This window comes from Anser anser (genome assembly GCF_964211835.1).
Source record: "Anser anser genome assembly, chromosome: 4".
Taxonomy (NCBI): domain Eukaryota; kingdom Metazoa; phylum Chordata; class Aves; order Anseriformes; family Anatidae; genus Anser; species Anser anser.
In genome coordinates, this window is record NC_139724.1 from 22,969,697 (window position 1) to 22,991,988 (window position 22,292).

The following is a 22,292-nucleotide window of genomic DNA, read 5'->3' on the forward strand; positions in this document are numbered from 1 at the left end:
AGTAAGAACTTTCCACGACTAGATATAACATTATTCTTTTAAATTATTTAAACATAACATTAATACAAATTGAGAGAAACCTGCATTAGCAAAAGAGGATATACTGAATGTTCACTGAAAAAGGAATTGTAATGCATTCCCAAAATAACCTTTTTTCAAATTATTTTATTAAAAACATTATATATATTTCTATTTGATTCTTCTACAAAAAAATCAATCAGAAGATTGAGATAAAAATTACGTAATTGTTCTAAAAGCTATGTGTATCTTCCTGCATTTAGATTCTAAGTCATAAATGTATCAAAAATATATCATAGATATAAAAGTGTTTTAATTAAAAGTGTTGTGTCCGTAATATATCTGTTACACTTGGACACTGCAAGCTATAACTACTACAATTTTTAATAAACCACCAGTGTTATGGCATATGATCTCCTACTGTTTGGTCTGAATGCATCAAGACTCACCTTTGGGCATTTGGGAGACCAAATCTGGACACATTCCTCAAGATGCAACCTCAGAAATGCAGAAGCGATAGGATAATCACTTCCTTTGACCTGGTGGCTATGCTCTCCCAAAGCAGACCAGTATGCAGCTAATTGGAAAGGTGCAGTGCTAATCACATTTCACTTGTTCTCCACCAGGCCACTCACGTCTGGTCTTGCAAACCCATCAGTCCAACTCCAGCTGGTGCTGTTACACAGGGTTATTTAATTCTATGTAACCAGTTACCCATTCATCCTTATCAGACTTCAAAATCTTTCTAGCAGTTCACTTTTCCAGCTTACTGAGATCGCTTCAAATAGAAGCCCCCCCAAGTCTAGTGTCATCTCTCATCAGTGCTCAGGTTGTAGTCCATCCCATTTTTCGTTTATTGATGAAGATGTTTTAATAACACTGGATACTCTGAGCAACACCGCTAGAAAACACCCAGTTACTTGCCACACACTTCACGGCAACACCCTGAGTAGTTTACCAAGAGTATTTGCATCATGATCTTCCTGGGAACCAAGGTGAGGCTTACAGGCCTGTAGTTCTCTGATGTCCCTTGTGCCCTTCATGAGGATGGGAAGAACATTTGCACTCTTCCAACCACTTGGAACACGTCATAGTCAACATGAACTTTCAAAGCGGTCTTAAAACAACAAAATTTGTTTTTGGTGCTAGCTATCAATATATCTTTACACAATATATTCCTGCTCTGTATATCAAAAGTTGCATTCATACCTACTATGTAGAAAAACAAACAAGCAAAAAAATTTGAGAAGAATGCTGCTTTAAAAATTTGCTTTTCAAAAGTGTAATATGCTTTTTTATATATATTGTATTAAAGGTGAATGCATATTAGCTAGTTGAGCTTATGGCAGGTTAACTCTTTCTTTTCACTATTACTTTATCGTTAGGTTAAGAAAACTGTGTTTTAGATTGGGATTCAGTCATGTTTTCTCAGAACACCCAAAGAAAGAAAAACCTTTCAAACCTTTAATTACAGAAGTGGCACAAAAATGGTGTCTGAATTTATGGTCTTAGCAACGAGTATTGATCACAGAAATACTGATAGATATTTCTGTGGCCAAAAGGATCTGAGTAGGGGATTACAATCAGATTACAAATAGAAAAAATACAACCACAAATAAGTATGTCTTAGGAAAAATGAGTAAGAAATTTATTTGGTAGATGTGAAACTTTATCTTTTCAAATAAGCTAGTAAAATATCCATCTTACCCATACACTCAGTGTTCAGCTTGCACTTTCTTAACTTGTTTAACTCACTTCTATGCTTATCTCTGTGCTGCTTGTTTCAGGAGATCTCTCGAAGTAAAAAAAAATATTTCTCCATATGTAGTTAGATTAATCAGCATGTTACTTTGTATTGCCTGGAAGTGTGTGTTTAGTAATTGGATAATTTGTCTTTCCTTTCACAGGTAAAGTATAAAACTAGTACCCTTTCCATGGAGGCATTTTCTGATACAGATAGCATAAGGCTTGATTCAAACTATCAGAGAGACCACACATTTTCAGTATGCTACAAGATACGCTAGAAATGTGATTTGGACCCTCTGTCGGGTCAATGAATGAATCTCATTTAATACAGTCATGTCAGCAAAATACACGCATGGCTATCACTAACATTGTAGCATTAGTAATTTGTTGCTTAGACATGCATGTATTGAAATGTGAAGTGAAATTAAACCTTATGCTCTAGATGTTTTAAACCATTCTCACTTTGCAAGGCGATTCAGAAGCTGGCTTCTTAGTCTTTCACTCAAGGATTCTCCTTGCATACGGATAGCCCTGTGGAGCCTAGAGTTGAATGGTAATTATTGTCCCACATTGCTGACCAACAGCATCAATGATATAGAAAAGCCATTCTTTTCTTTTATTCCTTGGCTGTTCCTGGGTGATGAGCAGTTCTACAGATTCCCAATAGCTGAAGAGGAGGTTACAGACCTCTCTAGAGCTATGTCACTCAGTCAGTTAACAACAAGTTACCATCTCTGCTAGGAAAATGAACACATTGCCCCCAGCCTCAAAAAAATATCTTACCCTACTTCTCCAAACCTACAATAATCATTTTTTTTTTCCAAAATAAATCACTGAAACCAACTATTTTTCCCATTTTAACCTTTTCATACAGTGACACATATGCATTTCCAAAATTCATAAAGCAAATAAAAGTCAGTTTTTCAATGAGGTGAGGTTGTAAGATTCACTTTGTTGCCACAGATGCAACAGCCACTCCGATACAACAGTTCAGATCAGGAAAAAAAAAAAAGAAAGTTTTATCGCTGATTTTCCACTCCAATTTCTTGCAATTATCTATCTTTCACATCTCTGACTTCAACAAGAAATTTCAAGATGAGATGCCACTAGCTATATCTGCATAGGTTGTCATTGTTTTAGCGATGACGACAACGTATACTTTCTGCAAACAAATTTGGAATTCAGTCTCACTTGGTCCAGTTGTAATAGCACATCTATGAAATCTCTCTGCAGGGAATTTTTTGGAAAACTTCCACAGCCACTCATAAAAGTGACCAGGCCAAATGAGACATCTGTTTAAGAACTGTAATTAGACACTTTGATATATATATATATTTGATCTCCTGCTTGATGTTCAATATTCTTGAAGAAATGCCTTGAATGTGTGTAAAGAATTCAACGTGTTCTGGTCTTACAATAACTTTCTCAAAACATAGTATCTTAAAAATGTGTTCTGAAATTCTTGACACTACCACGTCTTCATGACCTTCACCATTGTTTGTTTTTTTTTTTTTCCCCTGTAGGCACTTAATCAATGGACAAAAATGTTTTACACTTGCCAATGAAAAAAATAATAAATAAAAATACAAAATTGAATATGTTGATACAGTCTATATCAAATGGCTAAATTAATGCACAAATTTTAGTAAGTACATTCAGCAATAGCTGGAAAGCTCTTCATGACAATCTGTAAAGAAACCTTGCTAAAATATACTCCTGGATAAAAAGATTTCATTATGGAAGAATGACTTTACTGTGGGTTGTTTCGTTTGTTTGTTTTTGAAAACATCTAAAACAAAATGGTACGATGAAATTTAACAGTGAAAAGTCTCAGTGTAGCTTGGGTTCACATGAAGTAGGCACAATTACATGTCTACCCCTAGACCCTTTTCCTAGTTACCTGCTACATTCACATTAGCTCACTTAGTATACTAGTATGTTTTTATATTGTAGCTTGTTAAGACACTGCAATAACAAAGTATAGTCTAGACACTTAACTCCATGAATATGAAGAAAGACTTAAATTATTTGCTTTCATTACAAACCTTATGAAAAAGAAGCATAACAAGAAAGAAAATTCTTATGATTGTAACTCATTTATAATACAACTTGTCAATTTGGCCTCAATATTTTAACTGGTTTGATATATCTCATGATATATTGGGATATATCAAATATCAAATTGCATTTGATATATCATTGTCTTCTTCCATAAAACTGAATGTAGGAAATGTAGTACAATTGTAGGGTAATTTATTTCAAATTTGATAGCAATGAAACTAACCATGTATTGCACCAACAAGCACAGAGGAGTGAAATGTATGCTTACTGGAGAAGTTTCACTTCTCATAATTAGTTTTTATGGAGGAATGAAGTTTAGAATCTGAAGAATTAGAAAAAATCCATTGGATCCACAGCATTTCAGTGTTATATTTTTTCAAATTCATCCCTCTTTGTATTAAAAACATATTTGGGGAAATATGGAATATTCTCTCCTCATGTCATTGTATGTATTCCTTTCAATAAAACCTAAAAACATATTGACTTCTAGTGGAAGAAGTGCGGTTTGTAAACCAACTCAAATTAAAAAAAAAAAAAGTGCAAAAGTGATACGAACGTAACAGTTATTTTCTCTGTAAATTACACTAATCAATTTCAAAATCTTAAAGCCTGTAGGTGCCTCCTAGTGTAGGCTGTATAATTATTTGGAACTCTTATAAAGATGGTAAATTCTTTGCAGTTCTGTTAATATCATGCACATGAGTTGCAAAAACAATGATAATTCTGCATGAGCTTACAGAACTGATTCAAATATATTTTCAACTTAGTGTACCCCAACTAATCTTTCCTAGTTAGGGCTTTTGAGATGCAATGTATAGCAAACTCTGGCCTGTTTTTTTTTTTTTTTTCCCCATTCAGACTGCTCTAGAATAACCTAATAATTTTCCTTCCTCAGGCTTTAATGACAGAAAAGGGACCGTAGCAAGACTATTTCATCTCCATCACATAGTTAAAGTAAAGCAGGAATCACACTTATGAATAGCTCAACCGTTCAATCACTTTTTAAAATGAGTAATTATAGTAGTATCATGAAAAACTCAAATATATTAATGAATAAAAGGTTTTGTTCCCCTAATTTTAAAACAAAATATATCTCATTGCATTTTAACAAGTGCAAAGATTATTATCAGTATAGAGGGAAATAACAACAAAATAAAGTGGAAAATTGTAACAATCAAGCATGGAATTTAATTATTACACTTTAAGAGGAACAAAAAATACCCGAAACTGGATTAAAATACACTGTATTCTACACCAAATATTCACGTAAACCTTGAAAGAAAGAAATATGAACATCTATTCCTTCTTGAAAACAATTTCCCAAAGACTCTATGGAAACGTGGCATGTATCATGATGACATATGGTCAATTTTACACAAGGAAGACAGGTTATGCTTTACATCAGTGCCTCAAGGAATGCAGACTACTAATACTGCTATTACCAAGCAATTTAAATCATAGTATAATTATACAGACAGATGGATTGCAAACCCTTTTAGTTTCTTTTCAGCATTTAAATTGGAGAGAAAGATAACCTGAGACCTTTTCAGTTATAAAATGCCTAAGAACTACTGCATGAAGTTGACAAAATCTCCCAACTAAGCTTACTGCAGACAGCTTATGGAAATCAAAATACCTTAGTTTAATCTGGGTACAAGGCAGTGTAACTTTCATGAAGTAATTAATACATGTTCAGAAAATTAGGAAAACAAAATGTAAGCATAACGACATAGCTTCAGCTTTGCAGCTGCTTTTTTGCACATGTGCAAGTTTTATTTTCAAACAGTCCAAACAGTTTTATTTTCAAACAGTCTATTTTCCCTAGAACTTTCTGTTTACTTTCTATAATTTTTAACACACTCCTCCAAAGTGGCTGGGGACTACATTCTTGAAAATAATCACAGAGCAGAGGGTTAGAGACCAAAAGAGGAAAAAACAACCCTTTAATTGTTCCTGAGCAGTACAAAGGACTTTCATTAAAATCTGACAAAGAGTTGTTATACAAACACAAATAGATTCAGTAACACTGGCAAGAAACAGCGGCATAACCTTATTACTTCTTTCTTTTTCCTTTTGTGAGTTTGTTTACTATCTAGGTTTCCTTTTTTTTTTTCTTATTTTTTTTTTTTTTGGTAAGTATCTTCATTTTGCAACATAATTGTTAAACTATAAATCCATAAATCCAATATTGGTTTATTTTGACTTGATCTTCCTTAAGGAAGTTTAAGAGTGTGATTGCTCTGGCTATCTGCCTGGCTTTTGCTAGAGATCAGTTCTTAATGTCAGTAGAATTTGATTCTTAATCTCAACTGATTTGAAAGAAAGAAATTGCAGAAATTTAAGTTCCTTGAGCCTCTGTGTTCAGTTCTTTGGTGTTTACCTTTAACTTTACTATCTTTTTTATCTGTTCGATCAAAACTATGACCACAGTTCCATTATTTTTAAAAACATATGATTATTAGTAGTCATTAGTTATAAAAATTTAATTAAAACACTGTAGCTATAGTCAAATACAGTGATGTCACACTATGCCTACAGCACGCTATCAGCAGCATACTATAAAACACTATATTGATAAACTACAGTGCAATTGGATATATTCAAGATGTTCCTGAGAAGACTAGCTCTAACCAGTGCAGACCACTTTTTCACCACCTTGCCTGAGGGCCAAAAATCTGTGCTGAAGATCTCAAGCAACGTACTTAAAGCCAGAGGCCAAGTTCTCTTTGCAGCAACGTCCCAACATTGGCCCACAGCATGGCACCAGCTCAGAATGCTGTAGGGTGGTTTTTTTGCTGTGATGTCAGGAAAAGAAGTGAAGAATTGGAAGAAGATGGTATGCCCTTGGGTCCCTGTGCCAACATGGGATAAGGATTATTCCCCAGAAACGCATTCCTTAATATTGATATACCCAAATCAGATAGCAAAATCCGTAAGTAAATGGGATTTCAGTGCTTTTCTTCAATGAAAACCATGTGTGTGTAAGTGCAAACACATAAATGAACTCTAGAGAGAGCCTGTGAACGAATCACCTCAGGGCTGTCACAACATGCAGAAAAGTTGATTTGTGTTGTTGTTGAACTACAGATAAATGACTGACTAGAACTGCAATGGAAATGAACTCCAGTGTTGTCTCCATGGAAACATACTTGCATGAATAAAATAAACAGGAAAATCTGTGTTGAACATGTTTCAAAAACTACTCACAACCCTTGTGGGAAAGAAAAAAGAATGAGAATTGCATCAATTAGAAAAAACAAACAAACAAACTTGTGCTGTGAGTTGTGATATGATACAATAAGATTTACAAGTCACGATGCCTGCAAAAGAACGACTGTCATACTGGATCTTAACAATAACTCAAAATTTTTGCAAAAATGAAGCATTTACCTACTATTCACCTATCCTAAAACCTATTCTTAAAATCAGTGGGAATATTCACTGATATCAACAGATCTGAAGTTATGTCACCCCCATTTGTAACCACTGCGTCCACAAACAAGAAAGTTACATGTTCAGAAAATCACAGGCTTCATCTGAATGTAAAACCTATTTTAAAAGCTGTATTAGAAATTACACCTTACACACAAAAAATGATAGTATGTCATTATGTTATTAGGCAATCTTAACTAAGACAATTTGAGTTTATCATGTTACAGGCAATATCAATAACAGTATGTACGGTTCAGCTTCACCTATATTTTCCAAAATAAAATTTGCAAGCTTTTCAATACTGTCTACAACTAAAACTAATCAGGAAAAGACTTCTGCAGATACTGCTTCTTATGTACTGTGAAGTTGCCACAGTGTCCCAATATGACAAGAAGGAAAGGCCATATCCAAGTTTTATCTCCTTCTTCATAATGGTAAGGAGTGGAGTGATCAGTCCGACTACAACAGACCAAACACTGACAGAGAGAAATACAGGCCAAGGTAGAATTAACATGTATAAAGGAAAAAAGCAGGGACACTCAGGAAAGCAGTAAGTGAGCATAACTGCAGTTGAGCAAGATCCAGCTTGGAAAAACAGACTGAAAAAAATTAAGTTTTGGTAAGCTATAGGAAGTTACCTGTAACCGGAAAAAGTATAAAGGAAAACATGACTACAAACTTTGTCTTTGAGAAACAGGCTGACCTGTTCATACCTTGCTCCAGGAATTCCTGCATTCTATGGTCCAAGCATCCTTTCCTTGCATCGTAATACTCTCTTCCTTCCTTCACAGCACATACAAGACACTCAGAGGTCCTCCTGTTGTCCTCCATAACCCCAGAACACATCAGCCATTACTCATAACTTGTATTTCCCATTATTCTGAGCCTTCAGTTTCTCATGCATGCAAATAAATTGCCTCACTGGTATCAAGCATCCTTAAGATACATCCACGCTGCTGTTTAAAGTTTGATCACTAGTGCATTTTCGGAACATGTCTTCTAACCACACCTACCTACTATGCTTCAGTTTCCTTTGCAAAAAACATTGGAGCATACAGACTCACTTAGGATGAAACTAAACCAGAAAATGTTTGAGAACAGCATTAAGGCCCTTCAAGTGCTGCTACCAGGTATAAAGGCCACGCTGGTCTGAAGTAAAACTGGAATGCAGGTGGTTGAGATGTTAGCTCCAGATGTCTGGCTAATCTTAATAAGGAGCTATTAAGATTTTGAAACCTATTTAATATAACAACTTTAACACTTCTGTTTCACTGTGCCATGTGGCTGAAGAGCTTCAAAAATTACAAGAAGGAATTGGAAAAGAGAGTCTTTCTTAAATCCTGTTTCTTAAAAGGCAGGGTAAAAATTCTGAGGTTAGTTATTTTTGACAGGGTTGTAATAACAGAGCAGCCTGGCCTTTCCATTGTAACCCAAAGTTCCTGAGCTCAGGCTACTCCTTTCCCTCCTGTTGATGGCAGGTGTGAGGATGGTCATCAACACTGGGTAATCAAATGCAGTTGGCTGTGCTGCTAGTTACCGCCTCATCATGCGGTGTTCATTAAGCATATAAGCTTGATCCATCACAGTGGCTTGGGTGGAATTTTAACCTTGGTGTGTGTCTGAAAGGATTGAGCAAACAGTCCTTTCAGGATTAGAATTTTAAATAGCTTTGAAAGCATCTAAATACTCAAGCTACAGTGATAAAGAGATAATGAAAAGCATGTATAATAGAACTATAAATAATACCTGACTTACCTTATGGACTAAACTTAAATGAATTGTTATAAGAATATTAAGTTCCTTTGATAGCTTTAAAACAGATTTGGAAATGAATTACTAGCCAAACTTATTTTAATTTCAAATGCACCTCCCAAATACTCTAACAAGTATTTAAAACCAAGAGAGCCACAGTAAGCTTTTCAACAGCACTAGAGTGATTTGGAAGCTTAAAGTAACTAATTATACTTTAAAAAAATGATTCCTGTCTATAACTATTTTAGCATAAATCCACCTATTTTAGTATCACAAACTGAACACATGTAAACACATCTGAAATGCATGTGGGGGAAAAAAAAAAAAAAAGCTAAGAAAGCATTTACAACGAAATTGAGAACAGTTCAGTATTAAAGACAGATACAGCCTCTCCATGTTCTCTCTGGCCAGAAAATCCTTTATGCTATTTGGAAGTATATTCTAGAACACGTGGTATTACATGCCAAAGAAAGATCGTAAGACTCAGGAGGGAGAGTGTAAAGATGACGGAGCCAGGCTTTCTTCAGTGGTGCCCAGTGGCAGGACAAGAGGCAGTGGGCACAAACTGGAACACAGGAGGCTCCCTCTGAACATCAGAAAACACTTTTTTCCTACGTGTGTGGCTGAGCACTGGCACAAGTTGCCCAGTGAGGCTGTGGAGTCTCCCTGCTTGGAGATCTTGAAAAGCTGCCTGGATGTGGTCCTGAGCCACCTACAACAGGGAGGTTGGACCAGACGACTTCCAGAGGTCCCTTCCAACCTCAACCATTCCTTGGTTCTGTGACTCAGCAAGGGAAGCATTTCTAATTGAGAAAGATAAGACCTAAATATATCTTAGTTCTTTGTGACTAAAGCAGATATTTGTCTAGAAGTTTGTATTTAGAGAAAACATTCAACTGCATAAGGAAATATATTGGTTTAAGTATTTTCCTCAGCTCAACTAAAAATACTTTAGAATACTACCTAAATATTGTGAGATATTCCTAACTCCAATAAATGAATACCGAATATAAATATCCACCAATACTTCAAATAAATTTGTTCACATTAATACTTGCAGATGATGGATACATATTTTAAAAGTTTCTGGCAACAGGTTATTATCCAGCTGGGCTTTGAATTACCTCATTATTATTATTATTGTTTGCTGTTTATCCTTGGAGCTAAGGGACTTGTCTATTCTTCAAAATAACTTTTAAATCAGAACCTCATTAATCATTACAAAATACAGTATTCTGTTAAAAAGAAAGGCAAAAGAAACTCTTGACTGAAGGGATTACTACAGGCAAAAATCTGAACAATTGAGCAAATCTCAGGTTTGCTTTGTATGTAGATCAAATAATCTTCTAACATGATCTATGTTCCTAACAGTATAGGATTATGAAGTTGTATAGGCAAGTAACTGTGATATAAGCAACAATCTGTGAACTGTATCAGGACCCTTCGTCTCCTTTCTTTTTTGTGTGTTTTCTTCTGGCATTTAGATCATCTCTTGGATGTTTCTGAATTAAGACTTTTAAATGTACTAAAAAACTTCTTTATGTGGAACTGTTAAATATATAATAATAATATATGTTTGGTTTTGTTTGTTTTGTTTTTTGTTTTTTGTACTAAGTAGCAATTGGTTTAATATCCTGTGATTTTCACCATGCAGAATTTTTATCTTACCTAAGCACTGAATACATATGTATATACAATGCATCCGTACTATTTTCTGCTCCAAACTGCAGTTTATTAGAATTTTGCACGGTATTATCTCCGACACTACAATAAAAGTGCATTGTGAACCTTTCTATTCTATATTTCAGGTAACTAAATAACATGTGACATTGCAGAGTCAGACCTAACATGAAGACATATGAGCTAGCTTTAAACTTCCAATACAGTGAGCAGTTTAGTTTGTGGCACAAAAAATAATCAGGGTGATGTTACTTTCCTGACACTACAATTCATGCCCAACTAACCAAGCTGTGTGAAAATAGCACTGTAGTTGTGGATATTTTTTCTGGCCTCTCTGTACTTCTTGAATTTCATCCAGATATCTTCTGAATATAGCTCCCTGGGCTAACTAAGGGTACCTTAGAAGCACACTCTTTGACCAACAAAGTAGGGATTGAATTGCAGTCTGAATCTCAAGATGGGTGGTGCTGCCTAAACAGTAAATGTTATGTGTTGAATCATGAATTGTAAAATGGTGTCCTCCCTCTAAACACCACACAGGGTATACGTTCTTCCTGAGAATAAGCAGGAAAACTCTGCAGTTGCTTGGTCACTGGAGGATGGATATTATTCAGACCTCGTAACTCTTGGTCATACTATAACCAACATTGCCAACTGGCACAGTGAGAGGCAAATACTGCTAGCAGCAGGTGTACAACCAGAACTGGAACACTGCTAGCAAACTTCTCTCTGCCTACAGTAGTCACACTGGAATTTTAAATGCATATGGTCCCAAAGGCATAACTTTGAGTATAGATAACAGAACACATGAAGGAGGCCACAAGTGGAAAAAAGCTAAGAATTAACATGCGAATGACAATAATCTTCTTTTTTTTCTTCCTTTTTATTAATGGGAAGAGCATCAAGACTATTAAAGAAGTTTAAATACAAAGGGAAGGTATTTCTTACAAGAGCTTTAAGTCATAGAGAAAAATGTGTTTTTGAATATTAATAAAAGAAGATGTTAGAAGGCTTACATAGTTGGAATATAAATCAAGATGTTAATATATCTAACTATATTTGAATATATAGATCAATGTATCTATACAGCAGTATATAAGGTGTAGTAAAGAGTGTGTCAAGAACAGCAAACTTCTAATACATGAAATCAAACAAGTACACTGAAAAAAAAAAAAGTTACCAGGATATTATGTGGTTTATACAATTAAGTAAATGTTTTATTGCCTGTCGCATTCGGAATAACTACATTATGGACATATTTATATTCATAACTTTTAATAACGGATTGAGAATAGCTTTCTTATTCAATTTTGTGGGCAAGAGCAGTCAAAGATGTAAGAGACAGCATGAATCAGTGGCACTTTCACAATATGAATCCTACTCATTGCAGTTATTATAAATCAAATTAAGGCTGTGTGTAAATCTTATGGAAACTTAAAAATGGTCCCCTAGAACAAGCAAGTTTCTGTTCAATTTCAAAGTAACAGAGTGTACAGTTCAATCTGATGAAGTTCCAGTGTGAAACATACTGCTTTAATCCCCTAAGCTTTTTTGGACCAAGATATAAGGAGAAGACTTTAAAAACAAAACCAAAAAGCATCTAAAACCACTACAGAGAAATGAACCATGCAAGACAAGCTTAAACTGGACATGTTTTTTACAGGCAAAAGAAAGTCCAGTTACTTCTTGCATTGCATTCTGTCTTCTCCCATCCTCACTCAGTGTGATAAGTCTCTCCTTTAGCACTCCCTGTAACTTCCTCTCTGCCTCTCTGCTTCAGTGTCTCTCCTCTCCTTCCCTGTCTGTGCCTCTTCAAACAACATGAGTGTTCCATGTCCCTCAGCTGTTCTGGTGCCAAACCCTGTGGCAGTCATTAGTTACATGAGAGTTTACTAGTCAATATTATGCACGTGCTGATTGACAGAAAAAAGAAGAAAAATGACAGTTTAGATATTCTTTCTTATCGGACCTGAAACATACTCATGCCTTTAAACAAGATGTTTCATCTAAGATCATCTAGCAGAATAGTCTCCTCACTAGCTGCATTGGTTTGGGCAGATATGTTTTTCTTCATAGCTCATACAATGCTATGTTTTGAATTTGTGAGGAAAACAGTGTTGATAACACACTGATGCTTTATGTTTTTGCTGGGCAGAGTTTACACAGTCAGGGACTTTTCTGTTTTTCACACTGCCCCATCTGCAAATAGGCTGAGGGGGCACCAGGAGTTAAGAAAAACACAGCTAGGAGGGCTGGCCCCAACTGACCAATGGGATATTCCATACCACAGGAAAAAGGAGGAAGAAAGGCAGAACATACCACAGAAAGGAGGAAGAAGGGAGGACATTTGGAGGCATTGCATTTGTCTTCCCAAGAAACTGTTCTGCATGATGAAGCCCTGCGTTCCTGGAAATGACTAAACATCTGTGGGCCAATCAGAAGAAATGAATGAATTCCCTATTTTGTTTTTCTTGCACAAACAGCTTTCACTTTACCCATTAAACTGTCTTTATCTCAACCTATGTGTTTTCTCACTTTTACCTTTCTGATTCTCTTCTCCATCTCACTGGGGGATAGCGAGCAAGCAGTTAACGTGGTGCTTAGTTATCCACCTAGGTTAAACCACTGTCTTGGAGTCCTCACTTGAAGAACCATGTGCATGGCACCTGTATGGATGCTCCAATAGTAGGACTTCCCTCAGCAAAATTTTCTTCTGTGTTGATCTGCTGTGTACTGTGTACTAAAGATCCCAAAGGAGACAGTACTGAGACAATTAAAGAAGGGCTAACAAAAACTTCTTGCATAGTAGGTAAGAAAGCAGATTTTATGCATCAATACTTTAAATAATATTTCTGAGCCTTCCCTATTATTTGTCTAACATTATTCAATTTGCCATATTTCTATTCATATAGGACCTAATGCACCAGGTGAGGTTCGGTTTATGCTTATGTACCATTTTTGCCAACAGAAACAATACAACCTATATCACAATGATTGTTTAGCACGTCTGGCTTCCTAGTTGCAACATGGCCTCATAAACGAATTTAGTCAGGGAGACTGCGGCAGACTGTAAACTTACTTCCTGCTTCTAGCAGCTCTCTAATGAAAAAGGGGGAAAAGAACAAGAATACATTTAAAATAACACTAAACTATGCTCACGTGCTCTGTAAAAGCTTTTGAAAATATACTGAAGAGTTTTCCGTAAATACTCATATTGCATAGTTAGTATTACATATTTCAATGCATTCAGTATACAGTATTTTCTGGCAGTGTGCTTCCTACAATTTTGATACAGTAATCACATTTTTCCCACTCTCAACAAACACACACATTCCACACACACACACAAAAAAAAAACTACTTGCAAATTTAACCTGCTTCAAACCAAAGGATTCTAATACTATACATAGTTCTTTCACTCATTTGCACTGTAACTGTTCTGTGCAAGTGATCTACATCAAGCAGAAGATATTTTTTCAATTACTTAGGTAACTTAACAAGATAAATGAAACTTTCATAATTATTCTGATATCAGACTCCTATGAAATGATTGGTTTCATTTGTCAGATACTTCAGCTGAAGAAAAAAGTACTTAAATTATTTTATAATCAATAACAGTTGAGTCAATCCTGCACCAGAGCTGTTGTTTTCAACAGTGACAGATTTTCACTGAGACTCTAAGTCATGATGAAATATGACAAAATAAAAAGATATATCAGTAAAAATACAAAACATAATGAAATATGACAATATGCTGAAGTATGCTAAACACATACATACAACACAACCCATAATTTATTTCAATGTTTTAAATTCCTGGTTCTGTTGGAAGCAGATTCCATTCCTTTAACGGTTAAGCATGTTAGTCTGATTGGAAAGTGTTTTTTTGTTTGTTTTTTTTTGTTTGTTTGTTTGTTTTTTAATCAATATAATAGTATGAGTATTTGTACATTTTTATTTTTATTGATTTTTTTAAATACTCTACCAATACTTGAGCAACTGATAGCTGCTGAAAGAAGCAAAAATGGAATTGATATTTAATATATTGATGTGTATCACTGTTGTGTGAGCAGGATGCAGAAACAGCCCTAGAAGCACTGAAATGAACCAGATGTTCTGTATTTCATATGGTCCTTGTACGCTTCACATAAGGGTTGAGGGTTAACAACTTTAAATTGTTTAAATTAAAGGAATTTAACTTCTCTCTCCTTAAGACTCCACATGTGCTATTTATTCAGTCATGTGATGATGCTGTATTAGGTTATGTTTGCTTGTCTTTCGTTATATTTTATTTTAAATTAGAAAGTCATAGTTGTGGGAGATACAGAGCTGTATTATGCCAGTAAAATACTCATTAAAACAATGTATTTACACTAAAACTGACAGCTCCAAGAAAGCAAAGAAAATTATATGCTACTTTTTTAGAGACAAGGTGGAGTTAGACCTCTCTGACCAAGAGAGAGAGGTAAAGTGAAGGTGAATGTACGCCAGCGACCATATCTGAAAGATCTTTCACCAGCTAATCTCCTAATTAGCTGCATACAGACAGGTCAACTACTGTTCTGCTTTTAAAGAAGCAGTGTCTAGACTTTTCAAACTGCATATACAATCCTGCCTATGAAAAACAGGCAGGCACATCCAATTATACAAGTTGCATATGCACACACAAATCATATGAAAATATAAAGTGCTTTCCATGATTAAAAGTATACACAGAACAGTTGGTCCAGTTTTAAAGTACAGATTCTGCTCTTTTGTCTCTCTTTTAAATAACCCCCAAAAAAATCAAAACAGATGACTAGTTACAAACATCTCACATATTATTTCTCTTCTCAGAACCATCAACTTGTAAATAAGCATAGCCAATATTTATTTAAGATATTATGTAAATACATAGTAAGTTCAAAACAAGAACTTATCAAGAACAAAACAAGATTCCATTTTTTCATCTTAAAGATCAAAAGAATGATGTATTTTGATCTAATAGTATCGAAGACTGGGTCATCTCACATGAAAATCACAATCTCTTAAGAAAAAGGTGCTGCGGTATTATTTCTTTGATTATTCAAGTATCAAACATGCTCTCTGAGAAACTCCTTGAGAAACAGTATAACAGCTCCACACCTAAACTCTGTCATCATTTAACATGAAATGATGAGGAAGTGATAGATAATGAAGAACAACCTGAAGATGCAATCACTCAACATTTAATCTGCATTTCTTCCATTGGCTTGCTTTGGGAAGACCTCCATTCTGCTGGAGGAAGCTCCGGAAAGAGCCAGTTACCTGACCTTATGCACACACACAGCTGTGATGTGTTTCAGCTACAAAATGCAGTGTGACAAGCCAGGCAACAGGAGCTCCCTTTAGAAGATGGGCAGGGTTTAAAAAGACCTGTCGAATTTCTCTGGGAGGGTAATGCACTTTTATTGTTGTTGTTGTTGCCCCTTACTTGATGTATTGGGAGCCACTGTGGACAGGCCATAGAACTTAACTGATACATCACATGCCATAGGAAAGGAAATGTCAGTTCAGGAAAGGCTACACATAGTAGAGCTGTTAACTTTTCCTGCACTTAATCAGTAGGTGATCCCAGCTTCACAACAGCATCATACAGGTCCAAACCAGTAATTAGGATTCTAACTTAGAAATGAGAAATGTGTGGATTGTTTGTAATGAAACAGCAGTAGTCAAGACTGATATTAACTACTCCTTGTTCCAACTACTGCTTTTTCTACCAAATAACTTGCATCATCATTGCATTACCTAAATACTGCAAAAACGTGGAAATTCTGAAGTTTTTCAATATAGGCGCCAGACAGGGCTTGAAAAAGACAAAGGACTAAGTTCACTGTCTGTATCAAGCATTTTAACTTTTTTTTCAGGCTTAATTCTTGAAACACTTCTAAATCTCTCCAAAAAGCAGACTCCATGATTTAATTCTGACAGATTAGAAATCACAACATATTGCAGCAAACTGGGTCACCAAGGTTAGTGCTAAAAAAACGTGGTTTATTTTATGGAATTGTGTTAATACTGCAAATCTGATTCATTTAAGTCCCTCTCACCCAAAGCTTATTTCTGGTAATAAAATATTTATTTGCAAAATTTAAAGCAAAAAGTATAGATCGTTTTATTTAAACTCATTAATTTCCAAGAAAATCTAATTTTAGGAAGCAAATAGAAAATAAATTATTTGAAGCACTCAGAAATCAAAACAAAGTTGATCTTTCAGCTAATGAAGAAGCAAGAATGTATGGTCAACACAATTTGATTTTATTTCTTATGAACTGCTAGTAAACTAAAAGTAGTAAGTCAACAACTTTCATTATCATGCTTCTTTTGGTTTTGCATAGTAAAATATCTTGCTCGATGGTTAATTTTTAAAATTTGACTATGCACACTGTAGTCTTGATTTCCTTTTGATTGATCTGAATCCTCAAGATACCATGAAAATTCATACAATCATTGCATTGTATGAGCACATTTTGGAAGAGAGGCAGTTTATAAATAATCTTAAATTTATACAGACACATACCTGCATACAGGATGAAACTCATGTAGTCTGTAGCCTAGAGCATGTTAAAAAACACAGCTTTCTCAACCCTGACATCCCTAAAATTCCACTGTTCTCAAATATTTTTGTATGTTTGTTTGATTTATAAACTTCCAAGTTTTTCTTTACCATGACCTTGCCTGTTTTACTTTATGCAGGTTACACGCTGGTGATTTATGGATTTGTGTATGCATGCTTTTCATAATTTTCTTGTTTCAAGTAAGAGCTACAACAGATATCCTTAAACACAAACAATGGATTCTGTAGTATTAGTACTGCTTGTAACCTAGAACTCTGAGGCTGGATGAATAACATGAGCTTGCAGAGATGTTCAAGGCTGGTTGGCACTGAGTTTGAACTTTTGTTCTTAGTTCCCCATTTTAATTGCTCACTATCTTCTCAATATTGTTTGCAGGGAGTTGAAATATTCCACTCCTGACAACAGATAAAAAGCTAATTTACTTTTTAGAGTTTATTTAATCAGTTTCTGTTTGTATGTTTAAAACTAGACTTAAACTGAGAATCATAGAATCATTGAATCATTAAGGTTGGAAAAGACCTCCAAGATCATCTGGTCCAACCATCACCCTACTACCAATGTCATCTACCTCTTCTCCTATATTAGAAATTAAATATTATTATTTGTTGTGAGTGGAAGATGGAAGCATATATTGCTTGTTCTGTGAGTCAGGTTGCACACAGTATTCACAAACGGGAAACAAAATAATGTGGACAAAGCTTCCTTAATGAGCCACAGACTTGAACACAAAGAATGTTTCTAACTCAGCTAAAAAACAAGTTTGCTCTTAAACTGGGTTATGAAAATATGTTAGTCATATTAACTGCCTTTTTCTTCCTCCCTTCCAGATTTTTAATGGTCTGAAGTCTTTACTGGAAACCAGGTGACAGACATCATCAGAACTGTCAGACACTATTATTATACTGAATTCTTCATTAGAATCTTTATACAGCAGGCTGTCAATTGTAGAGAGTTATGACAGATACCCCTACAAACCATTAAATCCAGGATGTCTTTGGCCATAAAGCAGAAATTAGGATTTCTATTTTCTACTCGATTTCCTAAAAACAAATATATTTAGGAGGAAAGGAATGTTTAAGAAAGCAAACTCTATGAATGAACTTGTGAAATGAATAAATAATAATGCTTAAAACCTGTCTGTAAGGAAACAGAAGCAAAGACTTAAGCAACCTTTGTCATAGCTAGAAATACTCTGTCCTGAGTTTCTAGTCATCAGGTCTGAGCAGCCTATTCAAATAATCACATATTATCAGCTCAGCAATAAAAATATGACACAACAGTGATTTGACACCGATAGAGAATTTCACTGACAGAAAGAAATTTTATCTCAGTCATTTTCTTTCATTCTTTCAGTCTTTTCTTCCCAGTTACTTATGATGCTGATTGGGTTTTTCATTCTGCTTTGTTTTGCTTTTCAGAGCAGAAGGAGAAGAATCCATCAATTCTTCTGTCTCCACTAAGAGACAATCCAAGGAGAGTCAGAAATGAAGTTTTTGTTTTAAAGCAATGGTAATCCCAGGATTTACTTTTCTTAAAAGAATTTGTGCAAACTCCTATCATGTTGTACCAGGTAGAATATTACTTATTAGACTAAAAAAGGCTAATTTTATTCCTTTCAGAATTAAAAAGGCTACATTTTTCATTTTAATCTAAGATATTTTTCCTTCTTTCCTTCCTGTCCCCCTCCCAATCCTACACATTTATTCAACATAGCTTTACCAGGTGTAGTAGATAAAAGGAGAAAAATGTGAGGTATTCTAGGCTACTAAGCAAGCACTTATGCTGCAAAAGGACTATTAGAAGTTTATCGCTCAAATATAATGGCAAACTGCAATTGTGAAGAGGAAAACTTTATTAAAATTTTGGCAGAGAAAGTTCACCTGAAAAAGAATGTAAGTAATGGAACTCAGTTACCAGTGATGTGTACAGTACCTGATAAAACATATGCATCTACAGAAATAGATGTATATAGATGCATATAGATGGACATAAAAATACATACATCTATATATCTAACTGTATGTGCACATATTTTTCACAAAATTATGTTATTTGTGCAACTGTTGGTACCAAATGATGCATGTCATCTAGATTTACTAGACTTTAAATACATACTCTCTAGTACAGTATTCCTAAGCCACTTTTTTCATCTTTCCATTTTCTAATTTCCATCCCTTTCAGGTGGAAATCGCTTCAGTAAAATAGATAATTGCTTCTGCTTTGCAATGTCAAACAGTTTGCCTCAGGTTATGGCAGTCTCTAAAATTAAGATGGGAAAAAAAATTCTCATTATCTTCCTCTTTCAAGCATTCTTTCATCTCACCCTCTTCAATAGTGTCCAGAGTTGTACTTTTCCCATTGTTTATTCTTTTCTACTGTTATTTTGTATTTAGTTACAATTTTACTTTCTGTCTCCTCTATAATCCTTCACCTTCAGCCTCAGTTTTGAATGTCAAAATTTTACAATGGCTAAAGAGGAAACTTAGAATATGTGGCAGTCCAATTGCTCAGTCCACAGCATTTTCAACACCAGTCATAAGTCTATTTTTGTCTGTTTTCTCCTCCAAAAAGCCACTTGGGAAAAGTTCTGCTATATCTCAAAATGGAAAACGAAGGACTGTTTGAGACTACTAAATATACATATTTTTGAGATTTCAATATATGTATATATATATGTATCTTGAAATACGTATATGTGTGTGTGTGTATATATATATCTTGAAATCTCAAAAAGTATTAAGATAATGCTATCACTTATTTCCATACTTTTTCCATAGTCTTGCCTTGACTTTCAGTCCTTATTTGGCAATAAAGTTCTAAAATTGTAGCCTGCTTATGAAAGAAGACAAAGTACAGACTGACAAATAGTAGAGAATGACAGCTATGGTAGCTCTTGCTGCTGGGCTATCAAATTTTGAAAGCATCAGTGAAGTAACAAATCCTTCTGAGTCTCCTTTCATTGTTACCATTAAATTATACTTGTATGTCAGAAGGACTGGAGAACAGTTTTCAGCCTTTTGCTCAAGGAGAGCTCTCTTCTAGATTGATGTGTAAATTTTAAGCCCCTTTCAACTGGATAGAATTGCACGACTAGGATCTTTTGCTGAATACATATGATTTTTTTCCTTCAGTTTAATCTAACAACAAAATCTAAATCCAGATTTTGAAAACCACACACACACTATGTAAAAGCAGATACATACACAGATTCATATTTGTGAATCAGTGTGATACTTAATGCAAATAACCAAATCAATAAGTTATCCAGTAAAATTTTCAAACAGGTTGTAAGTACATGCTTTTCAACCCGCCTTCCTTTTGCCCATTCTTTCTTTTGACATCACTTACGAAGATTGGGTTTTTGGTTCAGTCTGAATGCCTTCATAAAAGCTGAAGAGAGGCCAACATTCCTGGAACTGGCTCATAAGACTTTTCTAATTTTTCTACTTAAGAAATCCACAAGCATTTTGCTTTTGTTAACATTTTGGTTAATCAAATTATTATTTCTGTAAAAATGTTGTCACTGCAATGAATTACAAATTACAACAGCTTTTAACTATTTGATTACTGGAAATATACAATGTAAAATATTACCATTTTAATTTTCTACTCTCCTGGCACATTTATACAGCAGAACTCAGCTCATATGATTATCATTCGATATTTTTTAAATGTGCTGTCCAGCTCTTTAAAATAATAGCTGAAATAGTTAGATGAGTCCTATAGCACCTCCTTATTACATTATGCAAAAAGATTCTTTAAGAGAAAATGCATTTAAGAGGTTTTAACCTTTTTTTTTTGCAATTAATTAAGTCATAAATTCAGATACATGCAGCCAATAAAGGCATTTGAGTCAAAATTAGACTTGTAACTATTTGTAGACTACCAGTCAGCTTTAACCCATAAATAAATGAAAAAAATAAAATAAAAAGATAATGATATTAACCTTAGATAGCAATTATTCAAGTACTTTTGTACAACCAGGAAGTGAATTGATTTTAAAATATATGACAGCACAGTAAAACTCTCAACCTACCACATACAGGCATTGTCATTTTAATTTTCTTTAGTATGATTTCTCTTTGGTGATGTGACTTAAAATATCTGAAAGAAATAATTTCTCAGTTGTTTACATAGATGTCACTGTATTTAATTTATTATTTACACTAAGCAGAAGTAATGAGGCGATGAAACATTTATGTTTCAGTAGGCTTTCTGATTAGCCAAAGAAGTTCATTAAGTCATTTCAAAGGATTTTTTTCAAAGTACTAGAGGCAATTACATTATGTTGTAAATTATTAACCTGTGGTTAATTGTTTTCTTACAAATAAAAAAAAATGAAGTGTATAGCTATATAGTCTGTGTTTAGTCTATATTTATAGATATGCACATACAGTGAATACTTAGTGTGTGTTTAGGCACTGTATTTATATAGTCCATATAGTGTATAATTATGTGTCTATAAAGTATATACTCAGAATTTGTGAATAACGTATAACCATTAAAGCATCAAATAAATTTAGTCTTTTAAAATAGAAATAAAATGTAATGTACTCATTTGTATTTAAAACAGAAACACCACCTGTATTCCATATTCCCCAAAAGCTCCTTGTATCTGCAAATTCTTTTATAGATGTAATGACTTCTCTATAAAAAATAGAAAGTACCTGAGCTCCTGTATTTCTTCCCAATAACTGTGATACTAATGAAGACACACATTTCTCCACCCCAGACTCCTAAATTACTTAGTGTCTGTTCAGACAAGGCTCATGGAATAATTATACAATTTTTTTTCATCTTTCCTCTGGGAGGTGTGGCTTGATGTCTCCTAACTACACACTTAAATCCATCATCTGAATGCAGATTTATTCCACTTCAAGAATTTTTATATAGTTCTCTTATTTTTAAATACAGTCTTTGTGCTTTAAAAACACACATTAAAAAAAAAATAAGACTAAAGCAAATTCTGACTTCTAATTCAGTACTTTGTATATCCTGTGATTTGTA

General features: G+C 34.5%; 1 protein-coding gene and 1 long non-coding RNA gene across 6 annotated transcripts in view; one reads left to right on the forward strand and one right to left on the reverse strand.

Annotated features, from left to right (window-relative positions):
- Positions 1 to 22,250, forward strand: part of LOC310899269 — a 70,440-nt gene extending 48,190 nt beyond the window's left edge. The window contains exon 2 of the long non-coding RNA XR_014584137.1: positions 1 to 22,250. This exon is cut by the window's left edge and continues 45,376 nt beyond it. This is a non-coding gene — a long non-coding RNA (uncharacterized lncRNA).
- Positions 1 to 22,292, reverse strand: part of LOC310899262 (teneurin-3-like) — a 1,088,357-nt gene that overhangs the window by 1,026,260 nt on the left and 39,805 nt on the right. The gene's annotated exons all lie outside the window — the stretch shown is intronic.